The sequence below is a fragment of the Nilaparvata lugens genome, chromosome 4 (genome assembly GCF_014356525.2).
Source record: "Nilaparvata lugens isolate BPH chromosome 4, ASM1435652v1, whole genome shotgun sequence".
Taxonomy (NCBI): Eukaryota; Metazoa; Arthropoda; class Insecta; order Hemiptera; family Delphacidae; genus Nilaparvata; species Nilaparvata lugens.
Genome location: NC_052507.1, coordinates 72,654,143 through 72,667,204, shown reverse-complemented (window position 1 = coordinate 72,667,204; position 13,062 = coordinate 72,654,143). Strand labels below are relative to the sequence as shown.

The 13,062-nt window shown below is 32.8% G+C and overlaps 1 protein-coding gene across 4 annotated transcripts in view; it reads left to right on the top strand.

The window, feature by feature from the left end:
• The window catches only part of LOC111055281 (alpha-1,6-mannosyl-glycoprotein 2-beta-N-acetylglucosaminyltransferase), a 299,287-nt gene that overhangs the window by 152,756 nt on the left and 133,469 nt on the right, over nucleotides 1–13,062 (top strand). For all 4 annotated transcript variants that reach the window (XR_005571119.1, XM_039426386.1, XM_039426387.1 and 1 more), the window contains exon 2: nucleotides 10,504–10,579. The gene's annotated coding sequence lies outside the window, so the exon portion shown is untranslated. The remainder of the gene's footprint in view (nucleotides 1–10,503; nucleotides 10,580–13,062) is intronic.

Genomic DNA, 13,062 nt, shown 5'->3' with positions numbered 1-13,062 from the left:
TCACTTGAAAAAGCAGTAATAGGTCTAAACATGTTGTGAGTAAGAAAATAAATTTTTTAAAAAATGGTACTTTGATTTTTCAATTTTCAGATACATCTAGTAGAGTATGAGTTTTTTGAATGATTTTTCTATTCCTGTGTCACCGATAAACACTAGGTTTTCTTCTTAGCTGGTAACTAAAGTATACTACTTGATCACTAAAGTATTTGAACTGAGTTAAACACTAAGGGTCTCTTCTCAGCTACTGTAACTTCAATCCAATTCAATTTATTTTTACACACACATACAAGTTTGATACAGAGATTAACAAAAAGAATACATGCAAACAACAACAATACACATTTTAACAAAATAAAAAGAAAGTGGTGCAAAAAAAAGGGTGGAAGATTGAAGGGTTTTTCCAACTATGGATATCCATGTACTAGGAAAACCTTCAATCCTTGAGAAGGTGAGAAAGGTATCAGGATAAGTAAATAAACGGTAGATATGAGAGTATGGGATGGGGGAAGAATAATAAGGGAAACCGATAGGACCAGGTGTTAAAAAAAAGATTTGAAGGACTAGATGTATATCACAAATATCTTGATTATTGAATTATTAGTTTGAAATAATAGTGTAATATAGTTCCAAGGAGAATAATCTTAGTTTTAGATCTAGTAGGTTCAAAATTTTTAGTTTTTAGAGCATGGCATATACTCCAACACTATGATGTATAATGAATGATTGAATATGCTACAAAGAGTCCCAATAGTCCCATAATTTAAGCATTCAATTCATCATCAATCATTCAGAATTGCTACAATCAATCGAGTTGAACTCATTATCTAATCAGAGACTGAATAACAAATCAAGAACTGTTCTTTGTCTGTTGTTTTGTTTGTCAACTTTTTGATAGTCATCGTTGTTGACAATCCTTGATAACACATCTTGATTGTTGCTGGCAGGCACTTTAAAACCGATTCAGTTGAACTGATGGTGCCGAATCATTGTAATTTCTACAGTCGCTTGAATGAGATAATATACTATGACGTAAAATTGCAGTGTAATCAGCCATGAATGGCCGATCATTTGATACGGAAAGAAACGATACTAATTAATTAGTGATACAGTTTCAAAACAATCAGGCTTTTTAGCGGAGTTGAAGACAGGTCAATGGTTTGTTTAGTGTTTGAGGCATTATTTAATTCGAGTCGAAGGCGTTAACTGCACGGGGAAATCACGTTTGGACTGTAATCAGGTGGAACTGTATTATTAGAGTTTGCCTGCTTTCAGAGTCCGTTAATTTTCCTTGTAGAAGAATCGAGGTGTGTAGCGGCTGGAACGCCCTTCATGGATATCTATTGACTGACTTGAGTTTAAATTATTTTTGTGAAAATAATTTGTGGAAACCACTTCCCTATCAGTGGTTGGAATTCTTGGATAAAATGAGCTGGGGTCTTTGGATTTCAGTCTTGTAATTAAACAGTAAATTGTTGTAATTTCAATGAAAGTTTTCAAAATGGCGGTAGTTTAAGAAGGGAATGATGAGTAATTCTCATAGACTTTTGAAAAAACTAAAATAGTTGTTTGAAGTGGATTAATGATGAAGTATTTGTTGACGAGTTTTACTTCATGGAGTAATTTTTTAGTTTGAGAATGATGAGAATTATGAATTAATTCATAATTTGAGAATGATGAAATATTTTCATAGAATTTTGAAAAACTTGAATAATTATTTGAAGTGGATTATTGATGAAGTATTTGTTGACGAGTTTTACTTCATAGAGTAATTTTTTAGTTTGAGAATGATGAGAATTATGAATTAATTCATAATTTGAGAATGATGAAATATTCTCATAGAATTTTGAAAAACTTGAATAATTATTTGAAGTGCATTATTGATGAAGTAATTAGTGACGAGTTTTACTTCATAGAGTAATTTTTTAGTTTGAGAATGATGAGAATTATGAATTAATTCATAGTTTGAGAATGATGAGATATTCTCATAGAATTTTGAAAAACTTGAATAATTATTTGAAGTGCATTATTGATGAAGTAATTAGTGACGAGTTCTACTTCATAAAGTAATATTTTATACATTTGTTTTTGACAAAGGAATACAGTTTTTACTGTAGTGAAGTCCTCATAACTATCCACTTGTGCGTCGATAATTAACATGGGATTAATGACATGATTTCAAATCCATATGTTTTGCAGGATTCGAACCCACGACTGTGCCGTCATCAGTCCATTAAGAGTTGATCAACCTTATCTAACTGAGCTACCAGTATAGTCAGTGAGCTACAGTATAGTTTAGTTTTTACTAATACTTTATAAACTAGAAGGGAAAGATTTACTCAGATTATTAATAAGTAGGTAAGATAATACATTTGCTTCAATGAAGATTTTTGTATTGACCAATATGTGGTCCACTAGTGGTCCACTATTTTATAACAAAAATTGAATTTTCAATTATGCCCAAACATAACAATAATTTTCAACAAATTTGAATGATACTGGATTTTAATCGCCTAAACATAACAATAATTTTCAACAAATTTGAATGATACTGGATTTTAATCGCCCAAACATAACAATAATTTCAAAAAATTTGAATGATACTGGATTTTAATCGCCCAAACATAACAATAAATTTCAACATTAGATTCGCCAGAACAACAATATCACAACAAAAAAATGGAAACCACTTTCCAACAACAGTAAAAACATTTTCAACAATAGAAATATTTTCCAAAAGTCATTACTCTTGTTTTCAAGGACCCACTGCCAGCAGGGACTCCATTTCAGGCATTTACGTTTCTCTCCTCCGATTCGTCATTCTCTCTTTCTCTTTTACTTTTTCCTGTTCGAGAAAGGACGAAGAAAGCAAACTCAAGGCCGGAGACCTGGAAGAAGGTTGACGACTGATTGCTAGCGTGAAAGATTGGTGTGAAGTGAGAGAAGAAAGGATGGATGATAAAGAAAGAGGAAGTGTTTGGAATCACATTGATGATGCAGGCGACAAAGAAGAAAACTGTACTGATAAATAGAAAGAAGGAAGGAGAATTATATTAGAGACCAAAGAGGAACGGAGAACCTGATTGAGTTTGCAAGAGAGAAGAAAGGGTGACTGAGATCGAGGAAGAGATTTGAATCACAAGGTACTAGTAGGATGTCTTATATGAATGGGGTATATTCATATATGAATATTTACCCATGAATGGAGTAGAAGAGATTAATGGAAATTTGAGATAGAGAATGAAATGAGGTAGAGATGATGACTAATCGTGAGAAGGAATGGAGTGAAATTGGATAAGAAAAAGGGATTAGATTAGAGGAGAAAGAGAAAGAGAAAAATAAAGGAATGACTGAATTGCGAGGTGGTCAGGTGGTGCTGAGAAAAGAAGTTTTCTATTGATAATATTGTAATGTTAGAAACAAAAATAATACTTATACTGAGAAAGGAGGAAATAAATTGATTAAGTTTGAATTCATTAATAATTGATTAAGTTTGTTTTTTGGTCCTGCAAAATTATTTCCCTAATATGTGAATATTCCATATTTTAGTGATAATAATGTGAAATATTTCTTCTATATCTGGTTTTGAAGCATTTAAATTTAGAAATCTACTGTGTGAAAATAATTAAGGACTGAAAATTTTGTGGAGTTAGCAACTACAAGACTTGACCTAATTTGGGACTATGTTTGAGCTTTTATAAATTTGGGAGTGGAATAGCACAAGGTTACCTTATTTTTTCTCTTCCTATCATTTTTTTTGATGTACTTATTGTATGAATCAATAACGAATAAAGTAGAACAATCAGAAAAAAGTAAAAATGAGAGAATGATTAAAATTGCATGGCGATAGAGAAGGTAACTGTACTAATAGAGAGAAAGAAGGAAGAAAAATTATATCAGAGACCAAAGAGGAACAGAGAAACTGATTGAGTTGATATGATAGAGATAATGAAAAAAGAAGAAAGAAAGAATAGAATCAGGAGGTGATATAATTCATCAGCAAAATAATTCATTGTTTCCTTTTTCTTGCTTAAAAAAATTGCATGGTTGCCTGTAAAGTCGGTATACGGGCGAAAGTTTTATGTGACAACGACTTTGAGTGGTAAAATAATTTTAATGTGAATATTCATTCGTATAGTAGGAAGAAGGATGAAATAATAGTAACAATTTAAAACATTTATTTATACAAAGAATTATATTGAAAACATTAATTTATACAAAGAATCTCGCACTGAACCACAACATTTTGATTATGCATTATTGTGATTACTACAACATAACCACTATTCACTTATTCACCTAAGCAGGCGCAGTCGCAGGAGATTCCTTGCGGCGCCTGCGCAGGTTGACTGCTCCGTTTCACTCTCTCTCCAGGTGAATGCCTAAGGGGTTGCTTCCGCGATGCTCTTTTTGCTCTCATTCGTGCTCTTTCCAGACGACCGTGAACCGAAACGAACGCTCTCACTCGCTCTCATTGTGAGCGCATAACGTGGGAACGTAACGCAGTTTCTTGAAGTGTCACCTGGCAAACCAATTTATAAGACGTTGTCACCTCAAAAAATGATGGTGCCCCAAACAGGACTTTTTGTCCTAGGGGTGCTAGAACATTTTTATTCTTCTATTTATTCTATTTATGTAGATGAGTTATTGTGATTTCTTTGTACAACGTGTAATTGTGTTATTTTATATTTTTATAAATTGCAATATTGTTGTGATATACTCTTTTTTCATAATTTCCTATTATGTAATGCATCAATTGGAAGAATAAATTAATTTATTATTATTATATAGAAGTTACTGAGTAAGAAGAAATGATCTGTTTTATTTTTGATTGTTTGAGTGCTCTATTTATGTAGATTACATAGATAGTAATCAATAGGAATACCGAACTGCTTCTTTGTAAATTCATCTAAAGCTTTATATATATATGCGCACCTAAATTTATACACAATAGCTTAAATTACAGCGAAGCTTTAGATGAATTTACAAAGAAGCAATTATTTATTGAGAAGCAGTTCGGTATTCCTATTGATAATTTTGTTTTGCATCTACTATATTGTTATATAGATAGAAAAAGAAAGACGAGGAAGATTCATGTTGGAAGATCATAGAGAAGATTACTAATATTGGGCAGAGTGAGAAGAAGATTACATTACACAAGAAAGAGAAAGAGGAGGGAATGATTGAGGTTGCAAGGTGATAGAGAAGATTACTACTATAAAAAAATGAGAAAGGAGAAGGAAGAGATAAAGGAGTTGATGAATGATATTGATAAGATGAGAGGATTTCCAAGTAATGCATTCTATTTCTTGGGATAGTGAGCCTGAAGGGAGAGAAAGAGAACGTGTCAAATAGGATAGAAAAAGAAGGAAGAGAGTAAAAGAAGATGCTACAAGTGCGTATCTTGTTATGGTGGAGCATTTCCTGGTGGTCATGGCCGTTTTAGTTTTATTTCTACCGCGAAATTTCATTCATGACCGTCTGGAAAACCTCAGGCCGGCGTGACCAATGGAACGCGGCGTTAAATGTCCCATCACTGCTCGTTTTATTCTTTCGTTAGTGTCTTCACTTTCATGTTTTACCACTTTTGTCCTCTATCCACATTTAAACGGTTCCAGCTCTTGTCTGAATTATGATTCAATTGTGTGAATCGTTGTTGAAAAGCTCAAACAATTTTCGAAAACATGTAGAATCCGCCAATTATTCTGCAAGCAGAAACCTCATGTTATAAGTACTTGCTGTTGTGGATACAAGAGAAAAAATAGCACTATGCATAGTCATTTATGCTATCTTTTGTTATCTATAATAATACAATTCAACATCTTCATACGTTCTAATTCATGCTCACGAAAAATGCAATGCTCTAGGAATAATTATTGATCAAATTATTCATGATTTATTATCAACTAGCTGTCAGGCTCGCTTCGCTCGCCAAGTCCGTCTAGCCAGGGGGTCCGCCCCCTGGACCCCCGACTGGATCGTCCAGAAATGAGATCAGCGGGCTCGCTTCGCTCGCCTGCATTTTTCATTTGAGCATGCTTCATTCCATCAGAAAGTCAAAGTACTGAGAAAACGCAAAAAAGCTGAGAAAAACGCTGATTCTGGGCGTATCTTTGATGAAATATTAAAGTCACCTCATCACAACATTTTTAGACCCTACCTAAACCTCTGTCTAAAATGTGGACATTTTCTGTCTATTACTTGATGAAAGAACTGAGAAAACGCAAAAAACCGCTAATCTTTGGCTATCTTTGGCGTTATTTCAAATTCCTTCTAACACAACATTATTACATCCTAGCTTAGCTTCTGTACTAAATTTGAACAATTTCTGTTCATTTGTTCTCAATAAATCTGAGAAAAAGCAAAAAAAACGCTTGAAAACGCTAATTTTGGGCGTATCTTGGAAATTTTTCCAAATCCGTTCTTAGTGCCCCTCTAAAGGGCCAACTAAACATACCTACAAAATTTTAACGTTTTTGGTCCGGTAGATTTTTAGTTCTGTGAGTGAGTGAGTGAGTGAGTCAGTCAGTCAGTGAGTGAGTGCCATTTCGCTTTTATATATATATATATTATATATATATATATATAATATATATATATATATATATATATATATATATATATATATTATTAAAATTGAATTATCAATTATTATTTATTAAAATTATCAATTACTTATTAAAAATCAAATAGGAATACTTGAACTCGTGGCTAGAGCACAAGCTTTCTTTTTCCAGCCACGCCAATTATTTAACAAACAATTATTTATTCATTTTTTTTGTAACACTGTTGTTAATTGGTGAATAAATTTGATTTGAATTGAATTCTCCTTAATACTCTAGATCTAGAATGTACCCTTTGAATTCTAAATTGTTCCAACTTTTTCAACTTCCTACAACATTTCATAACGAATACTATTCTTGATAAAATCTGTCAATAAGAATTGATATTGTGGAATTTTTCCAAAACATATTTGAAAAAACACAGTTTTATATTTGGCATATCGACATTTTTTAGAATTGTATACAGGACTGCAATTTCGTCTTGGAACCAACACATCTCCATCACTACAGATGAAGATGTGTTGGTTTCATCTGTTACAACATTCTTAAACTTGATACGACATTTTTACTTTCCTTGCCCTATTACCATAGGTAAGGAAAGTATTGCTTTCCGAAAAAAATTAAGGTACCCCAATTTCTTAATTTCTATACGTTTCAAGGTCCCCTGAGTCCAAAAAAGTGGTTTTTTGGTATTGGTCTGTATGTGTGTGTGTGTGTATGAGTGTATGTGCGTCTGTGTACACGATATCTCATCTCCCAATTAACGGAATGACTTGAAATTCGTAACTTAAGGTCCTTACAGTATAAGGATCCGACACGAACGATTTCTATCAAATGCAATTCAAGATGGCGGCTAAAATGGCGAAAATGTTGTCAAAAACAGGGTTTTTCGTGATTTTCTCGAAAACGGTTCCAACGATTTTGATCAAATTTATACCTAAAATAGTCATTGACAAGCTCTATCAACTGCCACAAGTCTCATATCTGTGGAAATTTCAGGAGCTCCGCCCCATCAATGCAAAGTTCGATTTTGGATTCCCAATTATCAGCCTTCAGATACAATTTAAACAAAAAAAAATCAAGTGGAGTAGATCGAGCATGAAAATCTCTACAATTAATGTTCAGTAACATTTTCACCTAAAATTGAAAATAAGCTTGAAATTCGAGAAAATGTGATTATTCAACAAAAGTCTGTAAGCCGGGTCACTTTTCTACTTATCTAAAATTAAATTAAATTCGTATGGCTTTTGTTGGTGGGGAGTCCCTTGCGGGAAGGTCCCACCGCCTGAATATATAATTTAAGCCGTCAATGGGCCTTACGACTGTCATACTTCAGCCGGGACCACCAGTTTAACGTGCCCATCCGATAACACGGGAGTGATCTGGTTAAAAAACTTTTGGTATTGAGGGGGTTTTGAACTCGGGATCTCTATGCTGCTACGCAGGCACTCTATCCACTAGACCACGGATCACTCCCAGTTATCGGATGGGCACGTTAAACTGTCGGTCCCGGCTGAAGTATGACAGTCGTAAGGCCCATTGACGGCTTAAATTATATATTCAGGCGGTGGGACCTTCCCGCAAGGGACTCCCCACCAACAAAAGCCATACGAATTTACTTTTCTACTTATTTATTTAAGATTTTATTTATTTATTTTTAAATAAAATCATTTATTTATTAGGTTAGCACAAACAATACAAAAATCGGAAAAGAAAAAACAGGCTATTGCCCAAAACTTCTTCAAATTCATAATTTAGTTTAAATTTTTCCAAATATTATACATAAGTTATGTCCATTTCAATTTCTATGCCAAATCACAATATGAAAATCTAAATTAGAATAAAACAAACAATTTTAAATTTGGATAGATTGATTATATACCTTATTCCTTCAGTAATAACATGATAATACTTTATTCTGAAACTTTTTATACTTTGTAAAAAGAATTTTAGAAAATTACTTCTGTACTTCTTATTTTTATTACTGACTGTACTCTATTTATCACTTAACGCTTACTTTTACTTCTTTACTTATCATTCTGGAAACTTCATACTACTAAAATAGCGTAGAACACCAACCGGTAAAGATTTAAATTTCCCAGACGAAAACTAACAACAGCAATTAATCATAGCAGTTAGTGGCCTATATTTTCTCATTTCCATGATAATTGGACGTGAAGATTTTCCTTGGAAATATTGTTGGCCGTTTATTAAGGCCACGAAGATAAGCATCTGGCTGTTATACAATGCAAGTGGCGGCTGTAATGATTGCAACCCGACCGGCAGGCTTCGTGATTGTGGCCGACACGGAATCCCGAATTGGAGAATTGTTTGTAGATCTCCAAATAACCCAGTTCTAGCATTACAATCTTCACAATGTTTTAGCATATTCGCATTCATGTTTTCAGATTCCTATATGAGTTTATGTATTTGCATTTTGTTCATTACAGAAACAATATACTAAAAATTGATAAATAGCTTCAAGGATGTTGATTTAAAAGTTTAAATTTAATAGTAACGATCATGCAGTACTTTTGAACGAGGAATTTTTTATGATGAGTGATTGAGTAGTCTACTTTATTCATGTAGATTACAATATATACTGACTCATTGACCGAGCGAAGTGAGGTCTAAGATTCAAGTCGATGGCTTGGCGTTTCTCTTAATGTTTAAATGTTTATATGTTGGGCATTTACGGCGAAACACAGTAATAGATTTTCTTGAAATTTGACAGGTATGTTCCTTTTTAAATTGTGCATCGACTTATATACAAGGTTTTTGGAAATTTTGCATTTCAAGGATAATATAAAAGGAAAAAGGAGCCTCCTTCATATGCCAATATCAGAGTAAAAATAAGACTATAGAATTATTCATCTTAAATCAGCTGACAAGTGATTACACAGATGTGTGGAGAAGCCAGTCTATTGCTGTATTTCCATAAGGTCTATAGTTTCAATCATGTACTTGTAGATGAGAATACTGCGTGAGGTCTACTGTTCACAGAACTACTAGTATTTTGAAAAATAAAAATAATTACTGAAGCTATTAACCAGCTTCAAATATTCTCTTGCATCATTCAAAATAGATTACATGGTTATTAGCAATGTGGTATTTCTTATCCAATTAATAGTAATAGACCCAACCTAATTTTCAAAAATTAATTTACTATATGAATTTTTATCATAAATCTCTATTATAAACTCAAAACTCAGAATACTCCATGTTATCATGTCTGAATCACATCTGAGTATCGTTCATAAAATAGTAGATACGCCAATATTAGAGTAAAAATCAGACTATAGAAATATTCATCACTAATCAGCTGTTTAGTGGACTATAATAATTCTACCTGTTCAAAAACATCGAACATCTTGAAAATGTATCTTTCCATCAACGTTGTAGACAGTTGTTGCAGCCAGACCTGATAAGAGCGCTCACACTCATATTCTGGGATGACACGTCATGGTACGATAGGACAGAAAGCTCTATGTTTATTTAGGATTTTTTCTAGACGTTCTAAATTGATGAATTATTTATTATTTTTTGAGAAACCTTAACAACAGGTCAATGTAACTTACTGAGCGCGAGGTCTACTGTTCACAGAACTACTAGTACACTACTTTTATACAATAGCTTACAATGCAGCAAAATTATAGATGCATTTACATTATACTGACTAAGATAATAATTATTGAACTGTATATGATATGAAAAAAGCAATATGGAATGACTATAGATATAATCTTGTTATGCATCTATATAAATTGGCAGAGCTAATGTGAGAGAGGAGCAAGTATATAATGAGTTTGGTGTTCGTTAATGATCGCACAATTCTCATCACAATTAGATCAGTAATACATCACAATAATATTATAATATGTAATTTTGAGAATTTAAATATATGAAAAATACATTTTAAAGTTTAAAATGTTTTGTTTTACAGAGCAATTGTGATGCAATATCCAGGAATCTTCAATATCATAGATATTACTCGTTGCGGAACATAGAACAACAATAAGGTAAGAACCATTAGACTACATTGAACTGAATAGATTCTTATTCGAATTATCTAGTTGATTTGATCAAAAATACTCACAATCAGAAATATTGTGGAAATTTATTATAAAATATTCAGCTATTTGTCTTTTAGAAAAGTCTACATAGCCTAGTCTATATCCTACAAAGCTCTTGAATAAATCTACAAAATTCTACAAAGTCAACAATTCATACTATATATGTATTAAATGAAAAGAACAATATAAATTTTTAGTATCCTTTTATTACAACATTTAAAAAACTTTTCAACATTTTAATGACTAGTTTCGACCTACTTTGGCCATTTTTAAGTTGAAATGTTTTATTAATTTGAATAAAGTAGCCTATATACTTCTGTATATGGGCCCACTATACTTCTTCAATGAGTATATAATAAGGTGTAAGAGATTTTATGTAGGATGATGAATGTATGATAAGTTACATTTAGTTCATATTATGCACTCTGATGAAAAAGCTATGTCATAAACAAGGAATGAAGATCCATCTTTCCTTCATGTGGACGTAGGACGTTACCAATGGTCATCACACACCAACATAGCGTAGCTAGAAATACGTCTCCGGAAGACGTAGCCGTCCTATCTCACAAATTTAGAGATTGATTAACATTAGGAGATATGTCGTCGGCTATGTCTTTCAAAAAACGTATTTCTAGCTACGCTATGTTGGTGTGTGATGACCATAAGACTATCATTTTGTGAGATAGACCTCGTGAGTCTTTAGTTATTGCCTGAAGTAATAGTTATTTATAGAATTGCATGTATTAATGCAATAAATTATTGTTTTGATAGATGAATGACTTTGGTATTATCCTAGAAACTAGGTTTTTTCACTATTTATGTAGTTGAGGAGTTGCTATTGTGGTAATTATTCATATTAAATGAAAAAGACTAAGAAATTGTCAAAAACCACAGATTTATTGATATTTGGAAAGAACGGTTTAGGTTATTACACCATTGTCAATCTCTGATAAACTAAAACTAAATACAAGAGCAGCAGAATTTATATTATAAATAAAGTATGATTGAAGTATTTATGTATGAATAAAGTATGATTGAAGAGTTGAATAATAGCAGATTTTAGATATTACTGATTAGATAGTATTTTTTCCTCTATAATAACTAGTAGTTCTGTGAACAGTAGACCTCGCGCAGTTATAACGACGTCCCAAACCATAAGCACATCCACACTGATACACTAACTATTTATTTGATCAGATCATGCTTACACAAGATTTAATATTATCATATAACGCTTTCCGGAATTTAGCACGAGAAAACCAGAAGACATCTAGGCGCCCAGACGAGCTGTTTATAAGTTCTTTGCATCCTATTTAATAGTGCATAAAAATGGCATTCAATGAGCATGCAATTTGTAGTCTACACAGCTGCTAATTTTTTACCAAGTTACATTGAGATATTGAATTGCATGCGTCATGGCATGCAATTTATAGTCAACTCGACAGCTGATTTATGATGAATAATTCTATAGTCTGATTTTCTTTCACTCTAATATTGACGTATGAAGGAGGCTCCTTTTTCCTTTTATATTATCCTTGAAATGCAAAATTTCCAAAAACCTTGTATATACGTCGACGCGCAATTTAAAAAGGAACATACCTGTCAAATTTCATGAAAATCCATTACCAGTTTCGCCGTAAATGCGCAACCTATAAACATTTAAACTTTCAAACATTTAAACATTAAGAGAAATGCCAAACCGTCGACTTGAATCTTAGACCTCACTTCGCTCGGTCAATAAATAGTAAGATAGAGAATGTAGTATCTGACGAATTGAAATTCCCCTTCACAGAAATATTCAAATCCGAGCAATCGACTCAACTGCAATAAAGAGAAAGAATTTAGCAGAGAATTTGTTTCTGTCCTCATTCAATGAAAATAAGGATGAAAAAAGACAATGGAACAGAAAAACAATGAAAATCTGTAGGGACAAATTTGAATCCCTGTGATTAGATCAACCGGAGCTTGTGGCTACCACATTGATCATAGAAAAGCCGAGAAAAACAAACCCCAAACCAATTCTTCTGTGTTGAGATAATTTATATTCTAACGATATTCAGATTTATTCTTAATGCAGAAGCAAGTTGAGTGGTTGAAGGGTGGTGGGGAGAGGGGACCATTCGCTAACAATCAAGAGAACAAAAGCACTAGACTGGTGCTAATTAAAAACATGCAAATGTATTCATCGTCGAGTATGGCTTTGATCTTCTTCTCTATTCGCAATCACCCCACAGAGCAGGGTGTGAGACTGAATATTGCACGGCTACTTTATGGCGACGAATTCAGTAGTTTTATATGAAATTTGGAGAGAAAACGTGGTTGAGAATTGATAGTATTTAATTTGGAAGGGAAATATGAACATTATGGAAAATATAGACGTCAAAAGTGATTGGCACTAACTTATTGTTTGTAACAATACAATATGTAAA